This window comes from Anastrepha ludens, chromosome 4 (assembly GCF_028408465.1).
Source record: "Anastrepha ludens isolate Willacy chromosome 4, idAnaLude1.1, whole genome shotgun sequence".
In the NCBI taxonomy this organism is placed as follows: Eukaryota; Metazoa; Arthropoda; class Insecta; order Diptera; family Tephritidae; genus Anastrepha; species Anastrepha ludens.
In genome coordinates, this window is record NC_071500.1 from 127,081,897 (window position 1) to 127,095,299 (window position 13,403).

Genomic DNA, 13,403 nt, shown 5'->3' on the forward strand with positions numbered 1-13,403 from the left:
TTGGAAACAAAAATTTAAAGTAGAGTTAGGTTCATACCTAAGCGAATATATTAAAGGTAGCATCGGTAAATCAGCTGATTTGGTTTTTTTTCTTTCTTCGTGTCCATGCCAGAATGAAACGAGGCGAATTCATTCTTTGTTTTCTACTTTGTCATTACTTTGCTTTGACAATCAAACGTACAAAACTTGTTGTTGGTCAAGTGAACCAGCTTTAATGAATGCGTATTGGTTAATACTATAAACAAGTAAGATAATAGAAAGGAGAACAGAAAGCAAAGCAGGTGCTTGTAAACAAAAAAGAAAATGTAAGCAAAGCGCTAACATTACATCACTGATTCCTGGCTCTGTTGATCGAGTAGTGGTGCGCAAAATGTGCCAACTTCTGTATTCTCTCATCCATTGAAATTCTTAAAGCATTGTGTTGTTTACTATTTACAGCCAAGAGTCATCGATTACAATATTACGGCATCTCTCAGAGTATTTTTGGATGGGACCCAACAATTAAATGAAGAGCGGCGTTGCAGGGGAAATTGCCTCATGAATAACAATAAAAATGAGACACTATACAAAAATAAAGTGAATACAAATATTCGATTATTACGTCCGCGAATCAGCTTATGCTATCTAATAGACTAGGAGCAGGATAACTGTTCGCGGATGTTGCCATCTTCTTTTTTCTCTCTACTGTGATTTACACTCGTCATGGTAAGTCGAGTAAATGTGATATCGAATTTCGAATTTGAGGTAGGAGAGAGTATGGCGGAGAAAATTCAGAAGTTGTGGCCAACATCAGACCGTTCACCGACTCTCAGCGATTTTGAAGGAATCAGCTGATTTATTGACGTAACAGGTGCTAAGGCGGCTCTTTTCTCACATACACAAAACTGAGATTGAGTTGGTGATATTATATAAAAAAAATCAACGCAGCTATTGCTCATGTTGATTCGCTGCCGTGTGGAGATAGATGACTAGATGCGAAACTCTCTCATTTAATGTGAGAGCACGCCCAGGTACTCGTTTGAGTAGTTGGCAACACTGCCAATCGTTGGGCTGATGAATAGCCGATATACGAAATAACGGGTTAACAGTAATAAAGCGCCAAAAATAACTCACGAAAATAGTTTGCTTTTACGTAAATGCCCCGAAATACATATTTTGCAAGAATTTATTTTCAATTAAGACAGAAAAGTGAAAATGAACAAGACAAATGTTTAAATTAATGCAATTTTGATTTTTTAAGCTAATAAATTATATTATAATATTAATTTTTCAGCAAGAAAATAACAAAAGTAAAGAATAAGTGGGTACGAGGATACATCTGAGTGAGATTTCAACTTCCCATAGGAAAGCAGAAAAGTCTAACAGATCGCGAAAAAGGACAAATCCATATCTTGACTTTAGGGGGACTTTGAAATCGCCAAATTGCCAAAAGATTGGTCAAAGTCCAAAAGTGGTAGGTCTTTACGTGAAACAAGTTGCTTTCCATGATAAGAATGTCAGAACTGCGATCGCTTTGATACCGAAGGAAGCGCGCAAAATCCTCAAGATTGAATAAAATTCCGCCCTTTCAACAGCAAAAATTAAAGAAAGCACAAATGTTGCTACCCGAAAATCTACAATTCGAAGGACTATTCTAAAAGCGCCACACATGAAGCATAAAAAATTAAAAAAAAAACTTTGAATAAATTTCGCAAAAGAACGTAGCCACATTTTGCAAGGGATCACGTGGCTTAGAGTTCTGTTACAAACAACGATACCGGTGAATGGAAAAAAGGAGTATTTAGTGGCGAAAAGAAGTTCGGTGTGGATGAGTACAATTATTATTTTCATGTTCGAATTGAAAATGAGAGACTACAAAATGAAGGGAAGAAGCTTTAAAGCTCTGTTAGAATCATCTTTTCCCGAGGTTCGCGAAACGTTTGGACCTTTGGATTCGATCTTTTAACAGGATAATTCACCTGTACACACTTCAAGTGAGGTAAAAACTTCGATTGCGTCCCGAAACGTTGAAACTTTAGTCTCGCGACCATATCGCCCAGATCTTAACATTATTGCAAATTGATGGGTATGGCTTGCTCGTAAGGTTTTTGAGAATTGGCAATAATTTGAAAATAAAAATGGTTTAATTAGAATCAGTAAAACGGGCTGGTATGAAGTTTCATTAGGCACTCTGAAGAATTTGTTGTGCCGATTCACCCAAGTGACGAGGCATCTTCTTCCCCATAGTTAAAGAGCACTCCTTGTAAATCACCCAAGTGCCGTGGCAGCCGAAGTTCCCCTCACAATTTTCTTTTTCATCATACTTAAAGAGCAAACCTTGTAAATCACCCAAGTGCCGTGGCAGCCGCAGTTCCCCTCACAATTTTCTTTTTCACCATAGTTAAAGAGCACACCTTGTAAACCACCCAAGGGCCGTGACAGCCGAAGTTCCCCTCACAATTTTTTCACCATAATTAAAAGCAAGCCTTGTAAATCTGTCAGCCTTGTCAAATACGATTGCTTTAAGCAACATTTTGCTCCATAAAAATTACTGCCTCTAATCAAGTGAAACGGACTGTGTCAACAGGTCTAAAGATCGCTTACATGAATGGATGGAAAATAAATATGCGCTCGCTGTAGCAGTCACAATTATAAAATCATATGGGACAACTTCAAAAAACCACTTCAGCTCTCACAGTTCGCAATAAAATCGATCATATTGTGAATGCCGGAAGGTGTACTTCTACTCTGATCATTATCTCCGGGGGGCCAATAATACATACATATAAGTACAGGTTTTTAGGTATTTTTTATTCAGGCTAATGGGGAAATTTCAGATTTCTGTTAGTAGCGAGAGTTTATTGACAGATACTCATGTACATATATGCATACATATATATACATACATACATACATATATAAACATCTTATCGATTAGTTAATGTCAAAAATACAATTACTCTGTACGTTATTTTTTTTTTCAATACTTCAGGTACATTTCAAAATATACGAGTACGAATTAAATGGTGGTTTTATATGAAAAACAAGCATACTTGTGCAATGTAAGGTAAGTTAAATGTACATACATACAAATACAGGTACTCCCGACGCCTGTTTAAAAAGATTATTGTTTATTTATCTTTTTTTTTATATTCTAAAACAACTTTTTCGCATTAGTCAAGATAATCGTGCTACAGACGGTTGAAATCACATAATCGTAGACTTCTGAGCACACACACACAAGTATATCTACGGCAAACGAAGCACATTTGTTGCTATACGGGTAAAATCTGTATATAGACATTAAAGAATGGCAATTAAGATAAATTTACTTGCATTTATACTTATTCAAGTCTTTGAACCTCCGCTTAAAGCTATGTTATAAAAAAAGTATGAATCTATTTTAAATCAAAAACACATATTGCACATACAGACATATACATATGTGTATGTATATAAGTATGATCACATTATCATTCTCGCACTTATGAATTCGAAAATCGATAAGGTTTTGCATCCAAAAAATTATTTTTATGAAAATTTTTTTGTGCTCAACAAACACTTCAGCAACGCTTGACTTGCGAATCTAACGCTTATTTGCACAGCACAAAAGACATTTGCATAGTCAAAAATGTCTGCTAGACAACTACATACTTTAATAAGGGTAAAGCACCCGGATGTACTCGTATGTACATATTTAAAACTTATACCAATGCCGTTTTACCGATGCTTGGCGCAGATGAAATTATTTAAGGGGTTACATACGTGCAGAATTTTCAAAAAATCTATGTTTTTGACGTGATAACGTCTTATAATTCGATTTAACAGGCTGCACGCACGAAAAAATGTGTCGTTACCTTGCTCATTAGTGTTACCTTGCTCTTTAGTGTTACCTTGCTCTTTAGTGTTACCTTGCTCATTAGTGTTACCTTGCTCATATGTAGTTACCTTGCTCATTGCATTGCATGAACTGCAAGCGAAAGCGCGGAACGAACGACAAAGCAAACAAAGCAAACGAACGGCAACGTTCGACATCTTGCTCTCTCCTACTTAAGTGAGCGTATATATGTATGTATATGCGCATATGTACATATATAAATTCACGTATTTGTATTTGCATATGCCTTCTTATTGATTATTATTAATTTGATTCACTTGAAGAATTTAAAATAAAACCAAGTTTGTTAATAATACCTGTTGTTTTAATGTTATTATTGTATTATTAATTTTTTTATTATATATGAAGGAAAAAATGTATTTTAATATTTACCATATACCTTATAAGATATGTTGTCTATACTAATATTATAAAGAGGAAAACTTTGTTTGTTTGTAATGAATAGGCTCAAAACTACTGGACCGATTTTAAAAATTATTTCACCATTCGAAAGCTACATCATCCACGAGTAACATGGATTATATTTTATTTTGGAAATAGGGCTCGAGATATAGGTCAAAACGTGGACCCGGGTAACCTTCGGATGTGTATGTACAGTATGGGTATCAAATGGAAGCTGTTGGTGAGTGCTTTAGTCCAGAGTATTTTTCATGCCGCTCCGTGACTAGGGTCTCGAGATAGAGACCAAAACGTAGACCCTAGAATGTGTTTGTACAATATGGATATCAAATTGAAGCTGTTGGTGAATGCTTTAGTACAGAGTATTTTTCATGCCGCTCCGTGACTGGGGTCTCGAGATATAGAACAAAACGTGGACCCGGGTAACCTTTGGTTGTGTATGTACAATATGGGTGTCAAATGAAAGCTGTTGATAAGTGCTTTAATACGGGGTAATTTTCATACCTATTGATGACTAGGGTCTGGAAATATATGCCAAAACGTGGACCCGCCGTGCCTTTGCACCGAATTAAACCAAACTTACACACATTGTTAAGGAGGTATTGAAGATGGTTTCCGTATAGTTTGGATACCTATTGGTAGATAGGGTCTCGAGATATAGGTCAAAACGTGGACCCGGGTAACCTTCGGATGTGTTTGTACAATATGGGTATCAAATGGAAGCTGTTGGTGAATGCTATAGTTCAGAGTATTTCCATCCGCTCCGTGACTAGGGTCTCGAGATAGAGACCAAAACGTGGACCCTAGAATGTGTTTGTACAATATGAATATCATATGAAAGCTGTTGATAAGTGCTTTAATACGGGGTAATTTTCATACCTATTGATGACTAGGGTCTCGAAATATATGACAAAACGTGGACCCGCCGTGTCTTTGAACCGAATTAAACCAAACTTACACACATTGTTAAGTAGGTATGGAAGATGATTTCCGTATAGTTTGAATACCTATTGGTAGATAGGGTCTCCAGATATAGGTCAAAACGTGGACCCGGGTAACCTTCGGACGTGTATGTACAATATGGGTATCAAATGAAAGCTGTTTGTGAATGCTTTATGATATGTTATGTTATGTTATGTTATGTTATGTTATGTTATGTTATGTTATGTTATGTTATGTTATGTTATGTTATGTTATGTTATGTTATGTTATGTTATGTTATGTTATGTTATGTTATGTTATGTTATGTTATGCTATGTTATGTTATGTTATGTTGTGTTGTGTTGTGCTGTGTTGTGTTGTGTTGTGTTGTGTTGTGTTGTGTTGTGTTGTGTTGTGTTGTGTTGTGTTGTGTTGTGTTGTGTTGTGTTGTGTTGTGTTGTGTTGTGTTGTGTTGTGTTGTGTTGTGTTGTGTTGTGTTGTGTTGTGTTGTGTTGTGTTGTGTTGTGTTGTGTTGTGTTGTGTTGTGTTGTGTTGTGTTGTGTTGTGTTGTGTTGTGTTGTGTTGTGTTGTGTTGTGTTGTGTTGTGTTGTGTTGTGTTGTGTTGTGTTGTGTTGTGTTGTGTTGTGTTGTGTTGTGTTGTGTTGTGTTGTGTTGTGTTGTGTTGTGTTGTGTTGTGTTGTGTTGTGTTGTGTTGTGTTGTGTTGTGTTGTGTTGTGTTGTGTTGTGTTGTGTTGTGTTGTGTTGTGTTGTGTTGTGTTGTGTTGTGTTGTGTTGTGTTGTGTTGTGTTGTGTTGTGTTGTGTTGTGTTGTGTTGTGTTGTGTTGTGTTGTGTTGTGTTGTGTTGTGTTGTGTTATGTTATGTTATATTATGTTATGTTAATGTTAACTCATTCTCTATATCCATACAAAATATCTATCAAACAAATAAAATTAAAATTTTCTTTTGAAAAATGCAACCATTCAATCAGTATTTTCTTATGACGTTATCACGTTAAACTATCGTCAGTAAACCGACTTTACAGACAACCTCTTTTTTTACAGATTATTATTCTTTATAGTTTGAGGCGTATATCTGTGAAAGTCGATTCTAAAAATTCCCCAAACACACAAAGTTATGGGAGACAATATAACTGCCCGACGAGAGTTTGATGCGCACAGGTAGCTGTCCTTTGTTTGAGGCAGCTGGCCGTTACTTGAGGAGCCTTTTAGCCTGTCGGTTCTTTTGTTATTCTAAAGTATGTATCGGGACATCTATAAAACATTATCAGAATATGTGTAGGGTAGATATGCTAAAGTTTATGAAACTAAAGAGAACAGTTGTGTGTGTTATTTGCCTCGAGCGAAGTGCACTTTAAAATTTCAACTCGTTTTTCTCCAAACTTCTTTTTCCGGCACGGTCTGCATGATAACTCATACAGTTTCTAATATTTTTTTATGCGGTTTTTTTAAATATTCGAAAGTGTTTTCTCTATAGATTTGATTTTTGATGTTTTTATTAAAAAATTTTATAAACATAATTAAAGCGTGACATTTATGACGTAAAACGCACACTTTTTTTAAAGTGCCGGAAATTGCAAAATTTTTCGAAATTCAAAAATCCGGCTCAACAGACTATAACTACAACTTTTTTTTACTTTTTACAGATCCATCAACATTTCAAGGAGAAAAGATGCAGACGGTGGAGCAACTTTTTTTTATTGTACTTTGGGTCGCGTGATTTTTTATATACTAATTATTGTAAGAAAAATTAAAATTATTTGTTTATAAAGGTTAAGTACTAATAAACAATGGATAACATTTTTTCATATTTATTATTGCCATCCCCTCAAAAATAGTTTCTCCTTTAACGCTGCTGGGCGTATGTAACCCCTTAAGTATAAATGGTATTATTTAAGTGTAAAGGTAGATATTTAAGTTTAGATATGTCTGTGTGGTTCTAATGAAATTCACTTTTTACAGATGTAACGATTGCATATTCCATCAATTTGTGCTGCATGCCTTTTTGTAGAATTTAATATTGCAACTTAGTTCTAGAAAACTGAACAAATTTGCAGAATTTGATAATTTTAATACTACTCAGTGACGTCATTAAAAGTATCACAAAATATCTATTTTTTTTTAAGGAATATAGCTCATATTTTTAGCAAAGGTCAGACACAAATATGAAAAACTGCTACACATCAAAAATGTCGAAGAATGTCTCGCGAAAGAGACATTCGGCATAATTAAATAACCAAAGCGCCCTCGGCAGTCTAGCGTAAATGCACTAGCGAGCATCCCAGAGGTCCTCACACGGTCCTCGCATTTTTCCAAATTTACTTACTTTCCTTGTTTCTAAAAAAAAACAAAAAAACTCTCATTCCTCAAACCCAAAAACTTATCCTTTCCTTCCTTTACATCCTTACTCCCGCACAATAGTCAGCGCATTGGCGCCAGAGGAAGCGGGCGATCGCGATAATAGCGCAGACACACCAAATTTAGCGAATAATCTTGCAGAAAAATCTGAGACAAAGATGACGCTCTAAGTAGTAGGCGTTGTACCTAAGCAACGAAAGGTGGACATTCCCACTTTTTAGGACCGGTAGCGGCAGGCTAATCACCAACCCTGTCAGAAATCAAATAGATTAACGAAATCAACGCAAGAGGTCCTATGCTCCTGAGAGGACCACTCCTGTAAAGGGTATAAGAAGAGGGTATAGATATGTAGATACATAGCCGTTGAAGGAAATATAATTTTTATTCATACACTGGGAAAGACTGCACTAATTTCAATGGTTATTCTATTGCTAAAAAGTGGATATACAAGGTGGCCTCTACGGCCGCAAAACGTTTTCCTTTTCGTTACGGACGCAATTTTTCGAGTAGGTAGAGGCCACAGAGAGCCATATCATCAGGCGAATTCGGTGAGTGATTGGTGTTTAAAATACGATTTCTAGTCAAAAAATCAGTTACAAGAATGGATTGATGAGATGGTGCATTATTCAATAAGCGCCAGCTTCCTCCTCCTCGGTATTCTGGGCGAATTCGACGAATGCGATGCAACAAACGCTTCAAAAGGCCAAGATAGAAAATTACATTGACGGTTTGGCCCGTTGGCATGAATTCCTTGTGGACAATTCCCTTGGATTCGTAAAGACAGATGGGCACTGACTTGATTTTTGACTTCTCCCATCGCGATTTTTTGGGGGGTGGCTCATTTGGGGTCTTCCATTCGGCATTTTGACGCTTAGTTTCAGGTTCATGTTGGAAACACCACATTTCATCACCAGTTACAATGTTGTGAAGGAAGTTCTCGTTTTTTCTCGCCTCTTTAATGAGGTCTTTTGAATGTTGAATTCTAAGCAATTTTTGGTCCTCAGTTAACTTGTGCAGTCCTCAACTTGAAACGTGCACAGACCTTTCGTAAGTCCAAATGATCAGTTAAAATGCGATAAATCGATGTTTTGGAGATATTCAACTCCAATTCCATGAATTTCGGTTCATTTTTAATAAATTTTCGAACAATTTCGCTGGAGATTTGGTAAACCACCCATGAACGCTGGCACGAGATAGACAATCATCGCCATAAACTTTTTTCATCAATTCAAATGTGTCGGTAAACGTTTTACCCATTTTAAAACAAAATTTGATAGTAGCTCTTTGTTCGAAACTCATTTATGTACAAATGACACAAAGATACTGGCACTTTAAACGCAATAACTTCGCTTCCACTGAACCGAATGTCACCAGGTTTTCACTGGAAGTCAACTAGGGATGCAACTTCCAAGGCACTAACTCTTTAAAAAGATGGCGCCATCGAAAACATTGAATGACGCCTGTCTTGTTTATTTTGAACTTCACCTTGTATGTCATGCTTTGTTTTTATTAGTACTTTTTGATACTGAAAATTTTTGTTTAATAATCCAAAATTTTGTAATCTTAATTTTTCAGATTTACAGCAGCAAGTTAGTTTTTTTTTTTTATCTTTATTCACAAAACACATACACCCACAACGACTTTATTGTATTAAAAGTGCATGAAAAAAAAATGTTAATTAATTGGTTAGGGAAAAGTGAAATATTTTATTATGCACTAATTATTTTGGAGCTATAACATTTTTTGTATTAAGCCATAAATATTTATTATGCTTGCTCAGCGCAAGACTTAAGTTGAGAAATATGCAAACAATGTCACTTTTTATAGCTATATCTACATATCTACGTATGTATGTAAATATTTCAATATTTTTTCTTTTTTTGTTTTGGTTTCATGCATTCAATTACACCAGAGCTAAAAACTTGTAGCGTAGGAAAAAATTGCTGCTAATAAAATAAAATAAAATAAATTTTTAATTGCTGCGCCGCATTTGTATTGACTAAAATGTTTGCCAGGTAAGCAATATAAGAATATTAACCAGTAAAGTGTGGCCAAAGCCAGCATCTGCGCCAATTTGTTGGAGATTTCTACACTTGTATGCCACCTCTGTGCTGTAGAAGCATTTTTATGGGAGACTTTGCTTGCTACTCGAAGGTTTGCCCTTGCGCGCCGAGGAAAGAAACATTTAATGAAAGGCATGAAAGCCCACAAGTGGGCATCGAACACACGCCCAGCGGTGGGTATGACGCGCACTAAGTAAAGTTGATAGCAACGACCGCCAAAGAATGAAACAGCTGCAAAAAAACAAAACAAAAATCAAAACAAAAAAGCAACAAGTGCAATTAAATCAACCACAACAACGTCAATGAAACCAAATTAATTCACAAAGCTAACTATGTGATATATTTGACAAGTTGAACAAAAAATTCCAGCTGTTTGTTTTGTTTTCATTACTACATTTGCTTAACTAAAAAAACACGTACACCGAATGCAACGCACGAAAAAAAGAATGAAAAAATTATAACACAGCTGAAAAACACTTGAGCAGCTCAAGGCTGTTGACGCCGTCAGTAGTGTTGCCGTCATTCTCCTACCAAAATTGGTATGAATTTTTCCACTTGGTTGATTATTAGATTTGTGAAAATTTAGCAATTTTGCCACCAAAATTTGTCTTTAATCACTCACGATTTTTGTCATCGATCACGAATGGGTTTTTGGACTAAATTAAAATGCGAGGTGGTTTTCTCTTTAGACATTTGCTTGAGTGGGGATCCACAACTATGTGAATTTGATTAAGGGTAAGCAAAGTTATTCTTGCAGCGGATATCAGGTTGGTTCTATAAATCAAAGACCATTTTTTGAAACTATAAAAAAAAAATTTTTTTAGTTAAAATTTTGTTATTTTTTTTTATCTTTTTAACTAATTTTGCTAATGAACTTTTTCATGTAGGTTAGGTTAGGTTATAGTAGTAGTCAGTCTGCATGACCAACTCACTTAAACCTTGCAGCTCCGTTGTGATAGCACTGTGCAACACGGGAACCTCATTTATTTTTCTTCGTGGAACAATTTTGTGGATCTTATGAAGCGCAGAATTGGACCCATCCGCACGCCAGACAGTTCCGTAATAGAATTGAAAAAAAATATTTACCTAGAAAACCTACTCTGACTTTAGCTAAGGCCAGACAATTGTAAAGGAAGTGCTCTACTGCTTCTTCCTCATCTCTACAGCTTCTACTTCTTTTCTTCATACAACTTGTCTGATTTTTAGTAGGTTTTGATTTACTTACTTTACTAGGAAGTTTGGTGGGAATAAAATGTTACTGAGTGGCAACACTGTATATACCTAAGTGCTTAAAATGTAATGCCATTAAAAATGTGTAGCAAATGTAAAAGCAAGATAACAACAACAAATAAGTCAATAATATTACAGCTATTTAAGTTGAAAAGCGGTAAAGACATAGAGTAGTCGCATATAATTAAAAATATTTCATATTTTTAGAGTAAATGATCAGGCAAGAATTTTTATATACCGTCTATTACAAAAAAAAACGAACTTTGTTAAATAAAATGATTTTATGGCGCCATCTTTTGAACATATATCTCAAAAATATTAAATGTTAATTAAAAATATTATTTCAAAAATATTAAATATTAATTAAAAATATTAAAAAATTTTGAAATAAATGTTCAAACGAGACTTTTTATATACCGTCTATTACAAAACAAATCGAACATTTTATAAATAAAAATAACTTATTAAGCTTAATTTAGAACATTTCTGAACTCCATGTTGTTATTGATGTTGTTGTTGTAACAGCATAAAAAATTTCCGGATATAAATCCGGAACGTTAAATTCTACATACGCAGTTTGTTCGACAAAAAGGTGACTTTTTTACGCAAATACGTGAAAAGCCTTGAATAAGTGCGCCGATATCTAGACTTTATCCAGCATGTCCCATTGATATGCGATTGCGAATATCTGTGAAATTCCATACACGAAATTCTATTTCGTCCATTACTTGAAAATCACTTGACTTTCCATATGCAAACGAGTGACAAACACAGAGAAATAAATCAATCTGGCTGAAAATCTTGGTGTGCGACCTTCCAAGAGATGCTATTAACTAAGCATAACCTCAAAACGCGCCAGTAATTCCATTTCGCTGACTTTGCACGGACTTTTCAAGCAATTCTCGTGACTATATATCGCATTTTGATCGAGTTATTAGTTCAGTCAGGTAGTCAGTTTTGGACGATAATGCCACATCTCATCATAAAGAGTTTTGAGGGGATTTATGTCAAATGGGAAACTATTTTATTTGACCATTTGCTATATCCACCTGATTTGGCACACTACGACTATTACCTATTCCTGAAACTGTATTTGGAATGAATGCAAAGTGTCATTAATCATTTAAAGCCTATTGTGACCATTGTCCTGTATAGCATTCCTAAAAAGTACCCGGCTAAACCCTTAAATAACTTAGAAAAGCGTGCGATTGATTAAGAAAATATATTTGTCAAAATACGCAGTGATTGTAAAATGCTTGGAGACTTTTTTTATTTTATTTTATTTTTTTGTAACAGGGAGTGCACTTTGAATTTTCTCTGCCGACACCGTCAAAAGCAATTATTTTTACAAACTCAGTAACGCCTTTGCGCAATAAATTGTAAATAACAATAACCAGAGGAAAGCGTTTTAGCATATGTTTTGGCACTTTATATGGCACAGCAATATTTAATTTTCAAAAGAATAATTAAATGCTGAGTGTTAAACAAAAAAAAAATAAAAAAATAATATTTTAAAGCACAAAATAAAAACTTGTTAAGAATTCAGTTCCTGTCAATGACACTGCAAGCAAAATTTACATTCAAATTTACATATCCAAAATTTACTTAGATGCATAATTTGGAACACGTTTCATCGCGACCACTTGGACACATACATATGTACATATTTATATATACGCATGCATATGGCTATAACGTTTGTAATTTTAAGATTTCTTTTAAAATTGTACTTTTTTGTATATGAATTTCTTTTTCAACGCTGAACCCATAAAATATAATATTTAATTACATCTCATAGCCTTAAATGAATCCGCGTACGTTTTATCGAAGTTCTGAACTAGCGGTTTTTTGCTTCTGCTTTGAACAGAAGATTCATACGAGATGATGCGCTTTACAAGCCTGGCACTGGTACCATGAGATGTGTAAACCAATGATGGTATGTAAGCAAGCTACAAAAGATACAGCCGCTTATTCACAAAATTACTGAAGTTATTCCCAAAATAAAACCCCAAAATTTTGAAAGTATACTAGCTAGTTGAGTTCACTATTGGGGTATAAATGTTGCGAATGTCGCAAATGTCTATGGAAACTAAGGTCTCAGAAGAAAAAATAAACATCTGCCCATATGGATGAATCCTTCGTCACAGTATTTTCTTCCAAAGAGGAATGGGGTAATGGGCTTAGTGTTAAGGAAAATGATATAAACATCTATACAGATGGCTCAAAACTAGACAACAGAGTAGGTGGAGGGGTTTACTCCGATAAACTCGGAGTTAGCCAATCTTTTCACCTACCGGATCATTGCAATGTATTTCAGGCGGAAGTCACTGCCATAAAAGAGGGTCTTACGGTAATAAAAACGAGAGTATTATCCACAAATGAAGCCTTCATACACTCGGACAATCAAGCAGCAATTAAGCGCTAGAATCTAAAGCACACTCGTCAAAAACAGTCATAGAATGTTATAAACTTCTAAATGACGTATCAAAATACAGTAGGTTCTGTTTTTATGCGGTAGATACGTTCCGCAAGAAACA

The 13,403-nt window shown here is 35.1% G+C and overlaps 1 protein-coding gene across 5 annotated transcripts in view; it reads right to left on the reverse strand.

The window, feature by feature from the left end:
* LOC128861102 (cationic amino acid transporter 3) overlaps nucleotides 1-13,403 on the reverse strand; it is an 81,040-nt gene that overhangs the window by 8,229 nt on the left and 59,408 nt on the right. The gene's annotated exons all lie outside the window — the stretch shown is intronic.